The sequence below is a fragment of the Zalophus californianus genome, chromosome 4 (genome assembly GCF_009762305.2).
Source record: "Zalophus californianus isolate mZalCal1 chromosome 4, mZalCal1.pri.v2, whole genome shotgun sequence".
In the NCBI taxonomy this organism is placed as follows: domain Eukaryota; kingdom Metazoa; phylum Chordata; class Mammalia; order Carnivora; family Otariidae; genus Zalophus; species Zalophus californianus.
This window is the reverse complement of record NC_045598.1, coordinates 8,467,105-8,483,100: the sequence shown is the minus strand read 5'-3', so window position 1 is coordinate 8,483,100 and position 15,996 is coordinate 8,467,105. Positions and strand designations below refer to the sequence as shown.

At 54.2% G+C, this 15,996-nt stretch overlaps 1 protein-coding gene across 2 annotated transcripts in view; it reads right to left on the bottom strand.

The window, feature by feature from the left end:
- The window catches only part of DISP3 (dispatched RND transporter family member 3), a 62,012-nt gene extending 46,905 nt beyond the window's left edge, over positions 1-15,107 (bottom strand). For both annotated transcript variants that reach the window (XM_027582119.2, XM_027582105.2), the window contains exon 1: positions 14,905-15,107. The gene's annotated coding sequence lies outside the window, so the exon portion shown is untranslated. The remainder of the gene's footprint in view (positions 1-14,904) is intronic.
- Between the last annotated feature and the right edge of the window lie 889 nt (positions 15,108-15,996).

Genomic DNA, 15,996 nt, shown 5'->3' with positions numbered 1-15,996 from the left:
GCTCCATGGATAGGAGCTAAGGACATCTCCACAGTGCCCGTCATGAGCCAACTTCCATTGTGCCTTTAATGGTCTTCCCTTAGGGTGGGCCCTTGGGGCAGTGCTTCTGCTCCTCGCCCGCTTTGTCTCTGATACACACACACACACACACACACACACACACACACACACACACACTCACTCACTCTCAGAGGTGGCCAGAATTGAACTCTGGGCCTTCCAGGAGCCCATGAGCCAAAGTGGACATACATCCACAAAACAAGCTCTCCTCCCTTCTCTTGGGAGAAGCGGGTGGGGCAGCTGCCTACAAGGAATGGTAGACCCTCAGGGCCTGGAAGGGAAGAACCTGGCCCACTTTTAAGGGCCAGGGGTGGGACAATCCAAAGCCACATTTGAAGCAAAATCTCAGTTTTATAACAGAAAAAAAAATTCCACATGTATATGCATTAAAAAAAAAAACCCTGTTTATAGTGGTTATCTCGGTCTGGGAGGATTATGGGTGATTTTTATTTTCTTTTTTATACTTGTCTATTTCCAGTTTTTCTGCAGTGATCAGGTGCAGCCTTACTTTTAGAGTGAGAAATACTGTTATTTAAAAATAGAATGTGTGTGTATGTGCATGGAAGGGATTTTGCTAACAGACCTCAACTCTTTGAGGAGTTACTATAATCAGCCTGGGAGGAGGGTTCTGTCTACCAAGGAGAGAAAATGAGGAGGGGTGACCAAATGAGGAAGGGTGACCAAATGAGGAGGGGTGACCAAGTTGCAGCAGGAGAGACCCTGGTTAGACAGCAGAAGGACCTGGAGAATGCCCGATGAGTGAGCGAGTGTGAAAATCTCCTGCTCCCCTGAGACGAACAGAAGGGTCTTTAAAATGAACAGGGAGTAGATCATGGCTCACTGGGCCCAGAAGGGACACCAGAGTGCAGCCAGTCCAACTCCTTCATCCTCCAGCTAGGGAAACTGAGACCCAGTGAAGAGAAGGTACTTAACCCAAGTTCTTATTGGGTAAGAATGGGGCTTTGGTGGGAGGCGATGTTACCCTTATTGGGTAAAGCCAGGTTCTTCCTTTCCAGGCCCCGAGGGTCTACCATTCCTTGTAGGCAGCTGCCCCACTTGCTTCTCCCAAGAGAAGGGAGGAGAGCTTGTTTTGTGGATGTATGTCCACTTTGGCTCATGGGCTCCTGGGAGGCCCAGAGTTCAATTCTGGCCACCTCTGAGAGTAAGTGGAAGAGCCGAGAGCTTGGAGTGCTCAGTCAGATCCATCACCAGATTCTGGGCGGGGGGTGGGGAGTTGGGGTTGGCAGTCCCCGGAAACAACCAGGCATGTGCACCCAAAGAGCCAAATGGGGAAGCTGTTTTTAAGGTCTAGGGAAAAAAGCATTCTTCAAGTCCCAAGCTAGGTGGACTCCCCCACTTGGACAGAATGGGGCTTTGGTGGGAAGCGATGTTGCCTCAAAGACACCCCCAGCCCCCTCCTTGCTCTCCTGCAGAGTGGCTCCCAGGGATGTGGCCCCACACCAGAGGCTGCCTTCGGCCCTAGTTACAACTTCCCTCCTCCCCATGGTGGGTGACAGAAACCTTCCTTCTTCATTCCCTTATCCCAGCCAGACTATTAAAATGTAATAAAAAAGATCACATTAGACATGCAGATTCGACTTAAAATACGTGTATGTATATATAATTTAACGGCAATTAGGAGATAATCAGCTTTTTCTTCCTGTCTCAGGGTGTTTGCCTCCCTGATGCAGCAGCACTGGTCCTTGGAAACATCTCGGGGTCTTTGATTCTCCTACCCTTCGGCTGAGAGATTTGGGCACAAGTTCAAAATGAGATCGTTTGAGCTGAACAGTCCCATTCTCCCCTGATGCTGGAGCAGGGACATTGTGTTCTTCTCTGCTTCCTGATTCTGCGTCTGGTCCTTTGGTGAATTCAGCTCATCTGAGGCAGAGAAGGGAGGACAGGAGAAGGGAGGTCCCTCCTGGGCAGCGATGTCCTAAGTCCTAATGCCCCATCTTCTGAGAGTCCGCTACCCTCCAGATGCCCCAGCTATGTGCCTGCCATCCCGAATCCCAAGCCCTTCTCCGAGACTGGGGCACTGCATCTCAGGAGGCTGCAGAAGTATTAGAGACATGGTGGTGAAATTGGGGCCGAATCACACGGATGGGGTGAAGCCAAGAGTCCAACTGGCACAATGCAGAAACTGCCACCCATTAAGATAATCATAGTTTAATAATCAGCCGCGTGTCTACCATGTGCAGGTGCTCTATCCACCCTCTCTCGTACTCACATCAGTCCTGCAAAGGAGGCATTACAAGCTTCCCCATGTAACAGCACAATAAACAGAGAGGTTAAGTGACTCCCTTGGGGTCACACAGGTAATAAGGGGTGAAACTAGAGTGAACCTTAGGTCTTCAGATTCTGAAGCTCATGATCTTTTCTCCATTCCAGGTAGCCCTTAAGTTCCTTGAGAGCTGAGATGTCAATACCCATGGAGGAAACCTACAGCTCTTTAGCAAGCCCACACCAGCCCCACAAGGCCAGAAATCACTCAGGTGTCAGCAATTCTGCTTCTGGTACATGACAGCTCAAGGCGTGACTTAAAGGAAGTCTCCACCAGTCTCGGAAGCCTGGTCTTCCCTTCGATGGGAACATGGGTTGGTGGTTAACTTTATGTGGCTGGGCCATGGGATGTTCAGACTTGGACCAATGTGTGGGTGTGGAGACTGAGTAAAGCAGAAGGCCTTCCCTAATGTGGGCCTTATCCAATCAGTTGAAGACCTGAAGAGAATAAAAAGGCTGAGTAAGAGGGAACTTCTGCTGGAGCTGGAGCATTGGTCTTTTCCAGCCTAAAAGACTCGGCCTAAAACATTGGCTCTCCCTGGGTCTCAAGTCTGCTGGATTTCAGGTGGGAATTTACACCATCGGCTCTCCTGGGTCTCCAGCTTGCCAATTACAGACTGTGGGACCTCTTAGTCTTCATACTTATGTGAGCCAATTATTTTATCTATCCATCCATCTATCTACATCCTATTGGTTCTGTTTCTTTCTAATACACTTTCCCCAGAGGGAAAGTAGAGGTGAGGCAGGGAGTCCCAGCCCAGCAGCTAGATCTTAGGTGTCTCCTAGAGTCTTCTCTCAAAAAGCTGCAAGTCTTATCCAGCATCTCAAATGAAAATGGCTAAAGAGCCAGGGAATGCCCTCCAAATCTGTAGAGGGAGGGGCGAGGTTAGGTGGCTCTCAGGGCGTCTGAGCCCTTCCCGCAGCAAGAACACCCTAAATCTCCCACCCCCATCCTCCCTGCCCCAGCCCCTGGGAAACCTGGCTTTGTAGCTGTCGCTGAAGCAAGCACCTACACCTATGCCCCTTCAGACCTCCTGCCCCCCCCCCCCCAAGAAACACCAGCCTCATTAGCTAAATGTGGCAGCAGAGGGCAGGAAGCTCAGAGAGATGCACATGACCCCTTCCCACAAAGAAAATCTGGGCTTATTTCTCTGGAGCCAGGAGCGGTGGGAGTGGGAGTCGGCAGGGGCTCTGCAGCGAGCCTGTCCAGCCCCTCATTTTCCAGAGCAGGGCGAGCTGTGGAGACAGAGCGTGTGGAGGACAGCTGGCCTCCTGGGTTGGCGGCTGGTGAGGAAACTGGGCACTGACTCGTGAGCCCAACAGCTCAATATATATCCGGCAAACAAGCTTTGCTCTGGTCAATATATCACCCGGGGAAACGTCCCAGCCAGCACCAGAGGAATCCAGTATTAATGGTCACAGGAGCACTGCTGCCCTCTCCCGTTCTGTGTTGTCTCTAGTGGGCTCAGGGGGACAGAGCTCGTCCCCCCACCACTAAGAAGGATATGGGTCCTGAGAGCACCAGGGCCTGATTTTGGGGGGTGGCGGTGGGGAGCTAAGCATGGATTTTGCTGTCAGACAAACCTGGGCTTGAGCCCCATAGCTCGGCCACCCACGGGGGGCCTGGGGTTTCAGTTTCTTCATCTGTACAGTGGAGATGAGCTTCAGAGGTGGGGAGAGCCCCAAATCCGGCTCCTGCTCATGGCTGGAGCCGACTCTCATTCTCTACCTCCTAGACCCTCAGACTTTAACATGCATCAGGCCCCAGGTGCACCTGTTAAAATACAAACTTCTAGGCCAGACACCAGATCCAGTGAATCAGACTCTGGGCGCAGGGGGTGGGGAAGGATGGTGAGGCCCAGGAATCTAGTCACGCCACCTGCCCAGGTGATTCTGTTGCAGATGGTCCAGGATCCTTCTTTGAAAGACCCTGCTGCCCTGGTCACCCTCCCCAGTCCCCAGAGACTTCTTCCAGCAGGTGGTCTAGCTGTTGGTGTTCCCCACCTTGGGGCTCACACTTGCCTCTTTGCAGGCTCACCACACCCCTGATCCTGAGGATGGACTCAGTCTCCTGGAACTCCGGCCAGGGCTCACTTCTCCAAGCGCCTCTCCTTCCAGCCGTAGGGAGGGAAGAAATGATGGCACCTGGGCCAGGACTTTATGTCCAGAGAGAGGGACACAACCAGGATGCCCAGATCTGCCAACCAGCTCTTCAACGAGCAGTGAAAGAGAATAGAAGGCCAAGGGCTTACTGTCTGGCAGAAGCTGTGCGAGGGGCTTGGGCAGGGAGCCCTGCATCCACCAAGCACTGCCATGTGCCCAGTGCTGGCCACTTCATTTATTTATGTCATCTCTAATCCAGCCTCAGCTCTATGAGGCAGTGTGCAGGGGTGGGGGGGTGGGGTCCGGGCCTCTGCAGGCCAGTGTCAGAGCCCATCATTTTGGCCTCTGTGCTCTACTGGCAGGGGGAATTACACTCAGACTGACCCACTCTTGCCCCCACCCCACCCACCTCTTGTCGCCTAGGAACTCGGGCCTCACGGCCCAGACCCATCAGTCCTGGCTCCTGGAGCCCGCCAAGCAGTCTTGGCATCTCTGAAGAAAAGGCAATGAAAGCTTAATAAAACCAGTAACGCTTACAGAGCCCAAAAAATATAGCCAGGCCCCCAGGCACCCCTTGCCTGAAGGGTCAGAAGGTTCCTGAAAACCCTCACTACATGCCTTGGCCAGCCTGTCCCCCTCCCACCATCTTTTCCCCACCCCCAGTCCCAAGTCCTGGCCGCTGTCTGGACTTCAGTGTGAACCTGGAGGACCCACTGGGCCCAGCAGCCAGTCAGCCCCCAAGCCCCCGGACTGCTGGGTTAATAATAAAAAAAAAAAGATCCCCACAAAGTATGACCAATAACCATGGCCATAAAAGCCAAATTGGATTCCTTCGTGGATGATGAGCTTGGGGTCCTTCTCTCTCTCTGAGACCTGATTAACAAATATGTAGAACAATTCCCCTACCATCTCTGGCTCCAGCCAGCAGTCCCCGCAGCTCAAAGGTCAGGGACTAGGAAGGAGGCAGGAGCAGGGGATGCCCATCTGGGCAGTAAAAGCGGCCCCAGGGGCTGGGAGTAGGGACGCCCCTGCCACTGACCTGCTGCTGTATGACTCAGAGCAAGTCACTTAATACCCCTGAATGGTAGTCCCCCATCTGAGGAGAGATGCTCTCAAGCCCTCCCCCTTTGGATTCTCAGTCTCTGCCCAAGACAACGGATGGGGAGAGGGCTCCCTTTCATCCCATTCAGAAGCTGTTGTGTAACTGGGGGGCCCGGGGACATACGTGTGCTCAGTGTCAGCAGCTTTGCTGGGACACAGCAGGTGGTCGTCTGTAGGGTCTTAGCTCTGGGGGCGGCTTTGGAGACTATCCCTCCCTTCCCCCCAGCACACCCAGACCACATCTGTGGGTCCAGGAACATTGCAAGACCCTTCTTGGCCCCACACCGCAAAAGACAAGCTTGGGGGTAAACTGGAAGTTGAAAGATACAAAGCACATAATGCAAAGTGCTCAAACCCACAGAGAGGCCACCAAGACTGGTTTGGGATGGAGTTCTAGGAAGGCTTCGACCCCAGCCTGATTGCGCCGAAAAAAAGGGAGAAACCTCAGGGCAAATGTTCCCTCTGAACCCTCGGGGCTCCCCGAGCCCCTGCTCCTGGGTTTGCGGAGGGCCAAAAAGGCCAGCACCAGATGAAAGCTCATCAAGGAGCTCAGCAAGGAGATCCTGGAGGCTGCTTGGGCCCTTGCGTTCCCAGGCCAGAGCCACCGCGCTCCCTGCCCTCCCATCCCGGGGGACTGAATGATCTTGTGTCCATGCAGCAACCTAACAGCTTGTAGATCATTTTCATATGGGTTTCCAAGTCTTAGGAATTATTTCTAATTTGCAAACAAGAAAACAGAGGCTAAAAGAAGTAAAGGGATTTATTTGAACCAGATTTCTGATAAGCTTGATACTCTTCTCACTATATTCGGTTTTGAGTGTTACATGTTGAAAACTCTCCGAGATGTGGAGTCAGCCTTCCTGACCCCCACTGGTGTGCACACATGTGAGCTCCTCCTTGCTCTCTCCCTGTCTCTCTCTGTCTCTCTCACAGTGTCTGCCCTCAGAGTTATCTGGCTGCAGTCTAGGCACAGCTCTGGCCCCAGGGAAGAGAGGAGAGAAGCATCATGGACTAACAAGCAAGTTCATCAACTTGGGTGCCTAGGTGGAAACGCAGCTTCAGTGCCTGCACAGGTCAGTGGCTCTGGGGAAGGGCTTCCTGGCTATACTGATGATGGACAGATCAGGTGCCTATAGTCGGGGGTCGAAGGGTCAGTCTAGGAGGGGTAGCTGGTACCTCTGTGCACATGAGGCCAGCACAGAGGCCTCTGGCAGGGTGCGGAGTCTGACACTGGCTCTTAGCCTTGGCCCACACTCTGTGAAGGTGCAGCTACCTCCAGAGACAGGAATTGAGGGTTGGAGCTGAGCAGTCAGAGCAGAGGGCCCAGGATGAAGAGCAGATCTCCAAGTATCATCCCTCTTCAACTCTGCTGCCTTTCCCATAAAAGGCTTGGGAGATTCAGGGCCCCAGGAATTAACTGTTGCTCCCAGCCCCAGAGGCCAGGAGAGACCCCAGTGAAGTTACCTGGGCTCAAGGATCTCAGTCCCTCTCTGCCCCATCCCTACCCTGCTCAATGGTGCAGTGTTACCCTAAGTCAGTGGGAACTCTCCCCAAATCCTTCCACAGTAATGGGGCTCTGTCTCCTATCTGTTTGTGATCTCGGGCTAGTCTTCCTTCCTGGGTTTCAGTTTGCCCTTTGTCAAATGGGAGAGTTGGAGTCAATGAGATTTCAGATACCTCCCAGTTGTCACTGGGAGTCCCCAAAGGGCCAGGACACAGAAGTATGACAAGAAAGAAACGGGCGGTTTAGGGCTCGGGGAGCAGCTGGGAAGGTGAAGAGCATTGCAGATTTCTCAGGGTGCTGGGGTTGCCACCTCCATCAGCTTTGCAGGCCCCTGGTTCCAATCCCTGCCATGGCCAGAACCAGAGGGGCCCTGTGACCAGAGGGTCCAGCAGAATGGGAGGGGGTGGGGTGTGCAGTAGGAGGGCAAGGTTCAAGGACTCAGACTCTCTCTCCCTGATCCTGAGCTGAAGGACATTCCAGCGGACAAGAACAGGTCCCTTCCCTTTGTCAGTACTTGGGGTCAGGCTCTATCAAATCCAGGACCTCTCTGTCGAAGTCCACTTCCCATTCATTCACTCACTCACTCCCTGATTCATTCATTCGTTGTCTTCATTCATTCACTCGTTGGTGCTCACTATATAAAATAAAGACTTATTAAATCGCCTTTATCTTGAACTCCTTTCCCCCAGAAGGCTCTATGAACCTTCCCACCCCAGATTTATTCTTATGCTCATTCATGTCCAAGAGGGCCTCTTGGCTGACACATCCCTGTTCATCACAAATTCTTGGCTCTGTTACTCTGGAACCATCTGCTCAAAGCCTCTGGAGACCGGGTCATAAAGTCAGGAACGCTTGCAAGGAACATGCAGCACCTACTACCTGCAATGCTCTCCACCAGTCAGCTTCTTTCCAGCTTCTCTGCTTGAAGAAGGGAAGGCAGGGTCTTCTCCTCTGGCTGCTGACACTTTTCCAAAGCCTGATTTCTCTCTAGCTTAGCCTAATATGTCTCAGGCATGGATGGCAGAAAGGAACCAAAACCAACATCCTGCCTTTGGGAAGTCACAGATGATGCTTTAAAGCCAGCAAATACTTTTCAACCAGGGATTTCACACATTCGGTCATGTCCAGAGGGATCCAAGTCCCAGCTGTGTCTACATAGAATCGAAAGGGGGAAACATCTGGAGGAAAGCCAGACAAGTCCTGCCAGTCTGCCAGATGTTGCGCACATCTGGACATCTGAAACATGATCTGTTTTGGATGCTTGGCAGTCAAGAAGCAAATGGTCTATGCATGTCGCCCTGTCAACCAGGACACAGACCCATACGTAAAAATTTCTCAGATTACTGAAGGATCCAAAGGTACTTTGGTTGCAATCTTTAGAGACCCAAATCAAGTTAATATGAAGGCCAAAGCAAGGCCTCAATCATCATATGGTGGCTGTGCTTATGGCACCTGAGGCCAGCCTGCCCACGTTCCACTGCTCATCAGCAAGGTGCTTCATCTTTCTGCATTTCACATTGCTGATCCTTAAAATGGAATACTAATAGTGATGTCCTCATAGGGCAGGCATGGAGATGAAGCTGTAATATCTATAAAGCTCTAAGCCCAGTGCCTGGCAAGTAGTAAACTTTCCAAATATGTTGGCTGTTATTAGAATCAACATCATCATCATCATCATCATCATCATCATCATCATCATCTTTGTCATTGGAGTGGTCACCTCGCTGAGCTCTCCCAGCCAAGAACATGAGAAATCCTCCGGGACAGGGCAAAGGCCAGAATGGGGGAGAGGGACACATGCTCCTCCCCGAACATCCCAGGAACACCAGTTTGCCAAACCCTTTGCCCAGCTCAGCCCCATCTAAGCCGCCTTCCCCAGAGACAAGATCACCACATTCTCCTCCATGATGGGAGTGGCTTCCAGCTGGCAGTCACCTCTCCTCTATTAAGAAGGTTGGCAAAGGATGTATTGTCCAGGTGCCAGTATGTGTGTTGGATACCAGGGGCAGATGGTTGGGTGGGGGATGAGCCTTCCCTACCACACCCCATCTCCCACCAAGACATCAAGCCGGGAAGAGCACCCAAGTGTGCTGCAGACACCACCCGTGGGAGACTTTTCTCCTGACCCAGGAATGACTGCTTGCTTGGATCATGTCGTCTGAGCCCCAGAGGACACCTGGGTCCCTCTTCTACTTCTGGTAGGGGACTTAGAGGAGCCATCGCTTTCATCTATCACCTCTGCTCTAGGCAGGAGATGCTGGGTGGGGATGGGAGACTCTGGTGAGCCCTACAAGGACGAGACAGGCTTTCCCACCTCTGTACCCAGTGCCTGGCACACAATGGGGCTGCCCGGGCAGACAGCTGTGGGATGGGGGTGGGGGGTTAAGGAGAAGACTCTTCCTGGTAGAGGAGGTTTAAGCCTCTGGACAGTCTCCCAGGACATCACTCCCTGGTTCCAAGGAGCATCCCCTATAAGAGACCTAGATGGCACCTGCTGGCATCTGAATCCAAGCCACTCCTCATTGTCCCCACCACCTCCTCATTTCCAGTGGTCAAGTTCACTGCATACAGCAAGACCCTCGATCTGCCACGTGATGGCTTTTTCTGAATTTCCCAGGTTCCCAGTCTGGTTCCCTCAGAGGGAGGAACAAAGGAAGGAAGCAGGATGCAAGAATCAAGGGCGTGCTCCAGGGGTTCCGCCTGCCCAGTGGGTTCTCCCCTGAGTTCAGGGAGAAACATACCCAGACCTGAAGCTTCAGTAAAGTCCCCCAGGGGATGGTCCCAGGACCCTGAATCAGGCTTCTTCCTTCCAGCTTTTGGCAGGGACACAGCTCCTCCTGGCACAAATGCCGGCAAACGTGACAAGACCTGGAAGTGTAATATAAATAGCCTGCTGCTGCCCATCAGCTCCTCCTTCCCCTTGGCTTCAGTTCCGGATTTTCCCCTTCCTTACCCCCCAGAATAAACCTGCTAACAGGGGCTCTGTGGGCTCCACCTACCTCCTGGCTAGCTGTGTGGCCTCGGGCAGGTGAGTCAACCTCTCTAGCCTCAGTCCCTTCAGCTGTGAAGTGGAGTAAGGACACCTACCTCTGGGTTGTTGTAGGGATCACATCAATTAATGCATGTAAAGCATTTAGCACGGTGCCTGGCACATGACAAATGTTCTGTTTTTGCTAGTGTTGCTGTTTATGATGATGCACAGGTGGGGACGTGGGCAGGTCAGTAGGGTCAGGCTTGAGGTGGGGGTGCAGGGTGCAGAGGAGAGGACTTGGTATAAAATGCAGTGAAAGCCAGCTGCATTTCACCCCTGCCCTTGGAAAGGAAGTATTACATTTACCACCTGCATTGACTCAGCTTCTTCACTGGGGGCCCTTGGATGCTTCCCACATACTCACCAGCCTGGCTCCCTGGCATTCAGGGTCTGTCACCAATGCACTGCTGGGTAATGCTTCGCAGCTTGCCCTCTCTGAAGTCACTTCCCTATCGGCAGAGGCCTCTTAAAGCCCTGACATCTCACAGAGTTAAATCATTTTTCCTAGTCCAAGCTTCATAAGGGGCTCCCACCTGAGCCCATCCACAGGCAGACAGGTTTGGGTTCCCATGGTTGGGGACAGAGTCCAGGATGCCAAGGCAAAGCCCCCAGTCCCAGCCCTAGCCCAGAAACCTCAGGTACCCACCCCTGGTCCCTGAGAGATGGCCAGATCTAAACTCAGTCCACAGCATCACGCTTCACCCTTGTTGGGGCCAGCAGAGGAATTTACATTCTTTTTGAAATCATCATGTAAATGGTTTCTCGACAAAAACTATTCATTCAATGGATAGATGGATGAATACCAGAAACAAAGCAGAGTACTGGGCAAAATAGGGACTTCAGGCTTATTCCATAAAAATCTGTCCCTAATCTGGCCTCTTCTAGGTGTATGACCTTGGGCAAGCCTCTTTACTTCCCTGAACCTTGGTTTTCCAATATATTAAATGGGAATAATGATCCCTCCTCCATGAGGTGGCTACAAGGTTGAGGGAAATAGTATATGTAAATACTTAGTAGGTACTCAACAAACGGCAGCCTCATGATCAGCATTGTTATTACCAGCCTGCGGCTCCCATTGGAAGGCAGGGGACCTGAGGCCATTAGCCTTGAATGGTGCCCATTTCCAAAGAGCTTTGATGACCACACAGACACACGCTAATTGCTGTCCTCCCACACATGTGCGTTCCAGCTGGTGAGGAGCAGGAGTGGCCTTCTGGTCTCCCTGTGGCCAGGCAGGGAGCTGGCTCACTGGGGGAAGTTCTGCCCCCTTCCCTGGGCTATCCTGGCAGTGTCTATGCCTCTGGCCTTTGTCGAGCAGCTGGAGTGTGAGCTCCACTGTCTGCCCGTGAAATGCGACTTTCAGAAAACATGCATATTTGTGAGTTGGTGCATGTTTCTATTTCGGGCTGACACTGCCCTCTTTATTTATTTTCCTTGGGCTTTGCATTTGGAACCCAGCTTGGAAGGGTGTTTTGACAGACTTTGACACTCCTCCCAGCTCCTCTGGCAGGAGACATGCTCTGGTGGGGGAGGATGGGCAGGGGGAAGAGGATTTAAAATGACAAGCTTTCTCTCAGCTAGGATCCACCAACAATCAGACACCCCTGCCTCACTGGTCCAGCCCTCCGTCTCTCCATATCTGGGTGGGTGGGGGAGGAGTAGAAGAGGCTCAGGTGGGGAAACAATTTCAAAGAGGGGGAAAAAAACTGAAGAGGCTAATCAATATCAACACCAATAATGTTATTATCAACCACTGCTTTCACCACCACCACCACTTTTGGGTGCCTATTTTTATGACTGACAGTGGCCCGGAAGACTGCCCTTACAGAAACCGCCTCATCTTGCAGCATCTCACTGTGCTCATCTGTAAAGGCGATTTTGCAGTACTCAGCTAGTGGGGCTGTAAGAAGTGGCCACTCAGTCAGATGGCAGCATGACTCTCTTCCCTCCTGGCCTCAGATCTTGGCCAGCTGCCCATGGACATCTGACTTGGTCCAGGTCTTAGGGATTTGGGGCTGATTGCCAAGACCCTACCCACCAGGCAGGCCTCTAAAGGTGTGCTCAGCGAGTCCCTTCTCTGTGGTCATTTACAACCAGCCCAGAGCTGACCTTAACTCAGGGAGGAAGGACCTTAACACAGACAACTCCATCTGCCTGGATGACCAGATGAGTGAAGGGGAGATGAGGAGACAAGAGAAATGTGTTTAAACTGTCAGAGAAAAGGGCTTAAACCATAATTCTAAGGCTCTTAGGGTCAGGAGATCCAGGTTGAAGTTCCTACTCTTCATTCATTCATTCATTCATTCATTCACCTAGCATCCACCAGCAGAACCAGTGGTTCATGCAGAACACAACAATGTCCCCCTCAATGGAGAATGCGCTTCAGCAATGTGACCTCAAGAAAATTACTTGACATCTCTGGTCCTATAAAGGAAATGAACATCCCTCATTCAGGGGACAGATGAAATCACCAGTGGTAGGTGCTTTGAGCAGGGGGGAAAGGTACTATAACCTCTGAGGTTAGAACGCTGATTTTCAATCCCACCCACACTCAAGAGTGAGTTAATGTTCCACATTCTTAGGACCAAACAGGGACCCTTGAAGGTCACTTCAGCCAGCCCTGTTCTTGCAAAGATGGGAAGGCTGAGGCTCAGAGAAGGGAAATAACTTGACCAAAGACACACTGGGAGACTGTGGCCAAGCTGAGACTAGAATGCAGGTCTCCCTACTCCCACTCCAGTGTTCTTTCCACCACATCACGCTGGGACTCTTGCTCTTCCAACACCATTTTGGATTTTAAGGGCAATAGCAGAAGAAGTATCAAAGGGCAAGCCAGAACATGGGTACCAGATACTTCAAAATCCCCATGGGTTGGGGGCTTGCTGTGATTCCAGAACAGAGGAATCCTGGCCCCCTGGAGAGACTGTTGGGGCTCTGGGGCATCTGGCCCTAGATATGTTCCCAGGGAGGGGCCGGAAGCTGCTGAGGCCATGGGCAGGGAGGGGGGTGGTGTCAGACTTTCACAGAGAAGGGAGTGGAGGCATGGAATCTGCCTGGAGAATGGAGTCGGCTCCCCCTAAAGGTCAGCTGTGTCCAGGTTGGAGCAAAGATGGACTGGGGTCAGACCCAGGCTGAAGGAAAGTTGGTGAGAGAGTGAAGGCAGCTGGGAAGGAGGAACTGGGAAAGACCAAAAAAAAAAGGAGGGGGAGATACATGGGGGAGGACAACAGAGCAGGGAAACAAAGAGAAAGTGCAAACAAAAAATGATGCAGAAAGAGGGGCACGTACCCTGGTTGTAGAAGATCTGTCTGGAGTAGGATCTGAGGAAGGGGAGCAGGCATGGGGGTGGTGAGCTGAGCAAAATGGACTCTGAGCCTAAAATCCAGATTCTGTAAGGCCAGGCTTCTGCCCACAGCTTCCACTGGGCCATAGCCTCCTCCTTCCATTTGGCAGATGCCCGGCTTCCTGCTCAGGTCTGCATGGGGGGGGGCGGGGGGAATTTCAACCCCCCCTCCCCAACGAAGTGTGTGTCTGTATGTGTGTGTTGTGCGGGGAGCCTGAACAGCTCTGTGAATCACTGGGTATCCCTGCGAGCACCCAGAGAGGAGCTCTGGAGTCTGGGGCTTAGAAAGATGTCCGGAGACAGCAGGACCTGGAGGAAGACGCTGCGCAGATGCTAGTGCTTGTGGGAAGACCTGAGTTTGCCCACGTGTGAGTGCATGGATCGTCCCTCTGTGTGTGGACTGTGAGTGGATATATATTTGCATGAGTGGACTATGAGTCGGTGTGGGGATGGTTTGCAGGTGGCCTGTGGCCTGTAGGTCTGTGTGAGTGTGCGCAAGGACCGTGGGTCCGTGGGCGGGCGCGGGGGTTGTGGGTCTCCAAGGCCAGCTCGCGGCGCTGTCCGCGGTGCTGACCCGGGGCGTGGACAGGAGGGCACCTGCGCCCAGCCTCAGGGGGACCGCAGGAGCCTGGTGCCAGCTGTCGAGCAGACAGGGGCCTCAGAAAGGAAGTCTCCAAGTCTTCCTTGGAGGCGCCTTGCCAGTCCAGCTGCAGGTCTCCCCGGGGAGTTGGGAAAAGTTCTCCCAGCGGCGGGGCTGGCTCACGGGACTCCGCGCCACTCACATCAGGAATCTTACCCCAAGCCTCAGCGCCGCCACTGCCCGCTGCTCAGCCCACCTCCACCTTCACTCGCGTCTCGGCAGGGCCCGGGGACCCTATCGCGCTCGGCTTCCATCGCCCGCCCAGTCTGCCCCAGAGCTCCCGCGCGCCCAACTGGACCTGCAGCCAGGTTAATTGCTTTCCAGGACTCGGGAAATGTCCGGCCGAAAGCACGAGTGCGCTAAGGTGGGGAGTGGATGGAGAGGAGGTCATTAACCTTTTCCTCCCTCCGCTCTAGCCGGGCCGAGAGCCGGATCCCGGGCGGCTTTTAGACCTACACTCAACTTTTACGGAATCAGTCATCCACCCGCGAGGACAAGCAGGGGGCTGGAGGTCGGAAGCGTCCCCGGAGATCGGAAATCTCGCCAACTGTGGACATAAAATTGACCCATGCAGAATGAAAAAGCTGCTCCGGCCCCGGGAGGAGTTGGTGCGGACCCGGGGCCCGGTCGCGTGGGGCAAGCTCCGGGCTCTGCCCACCACCAGCTGGCTTTTCCGGGGAAGCCAAGGCCTGCACCCAAGGCTGGCCAGAGAGCTAGAGGACTCCACACACAGCCCCGCTCAGGCCGGGGTGGGGGCGGCGCGGAGGGCTTGCCCCTTCCTCCGAGCAATGCATCCCCCAGCCCCGACCCGGATGGCGCGCAGCGGCCGTCGCACTCACCTCGGCTTGCCAAGCTGAGCTGGCTGAGCCGCGGGCGCGGGAAGGAGGCACACCGGAGGGGCTGGGGGCTCGGCCACCCCGCCGTGAGGACTTGTCCCCTCGCGGAAGTCTCAGGGAGAAGCTCTTCGGAGCTGCAGGAGGCCGGGGTTTCCCACTCCGCTCCAGAGAGCACAGACCGCGCACAGCCTGGTGCTGAATCTGGTCCCCAGTGCACAACCCAAGCACTCCGCGCTGCCGCCGCCTTTTATTCGCCGCCCGCCTTTGTTTGGGTCCCGGCTCCTACCACGGGGTGTGGGGGTGTCCGGAGCAGTCTCTTGAGCTGCGCTGCCCCCCAGCCACTGGTGCCTCCGGCCTGCGCGCCGCCTGGCCTTGCGTCGGTGGCCGGTGAGGGCCTGCGATCCGCCGCGCACTGCTGTCTCTGGAGCCCGCCGCCTGGCGCCGCGGTGGCCGCCGCTCCCCCTGCGGGAGCTGCACGGTGGTACAGCCGGGCTCACAATGCCGGCGGGCGGGGCTGCAAGCGGCGTAGCGACCCCTGGGGGTCGATGCACGCCTCTGCAAACGGCCCAGGCCGTGACTCCTGCCCGCCCACAAGTTTCCTAGGTCCCCAGATCTCTCCCAGACGGGACGCTCCTGTGTCCCCGTCCGCACAGCCTTGGCAGATCACCAGCCGCCTGGACACTCGAGGGCATCCCCGGGTCTTCTCCAGAGGGAGCTGCCAAACCCGGGCTCCTGGCGCCGTCCCTCCTTCCCTCCTTCATCCACCTTTTTGGCACCCGAGCCCAGAGCCATGCCAGCCCCTGGGGCCGGGCATCCCTCCAGCTCTTGCACGTGGTCTGCCTGACACCCCTGTCCGAAAGGCTACAAGGAGAAGGGGCCGGGCAGCAAAGACCAATGCCTGGCCCATTTCTCTCCATCAGGGCTCAGAAGGCATTGGCATTGGTGTCACCGGGGGAGAGTCTGACGGGTCGCCTCAAAAGCGGGGTAGCCACAGCACCCCAGCTGCAGAATGGAGAGGTTTCACTTAGACAAGCCAGGAAGTAGGGAGGCCACCACCACTGTTGTGTGAGGGGTGAGCCAGTTTATCATATATCC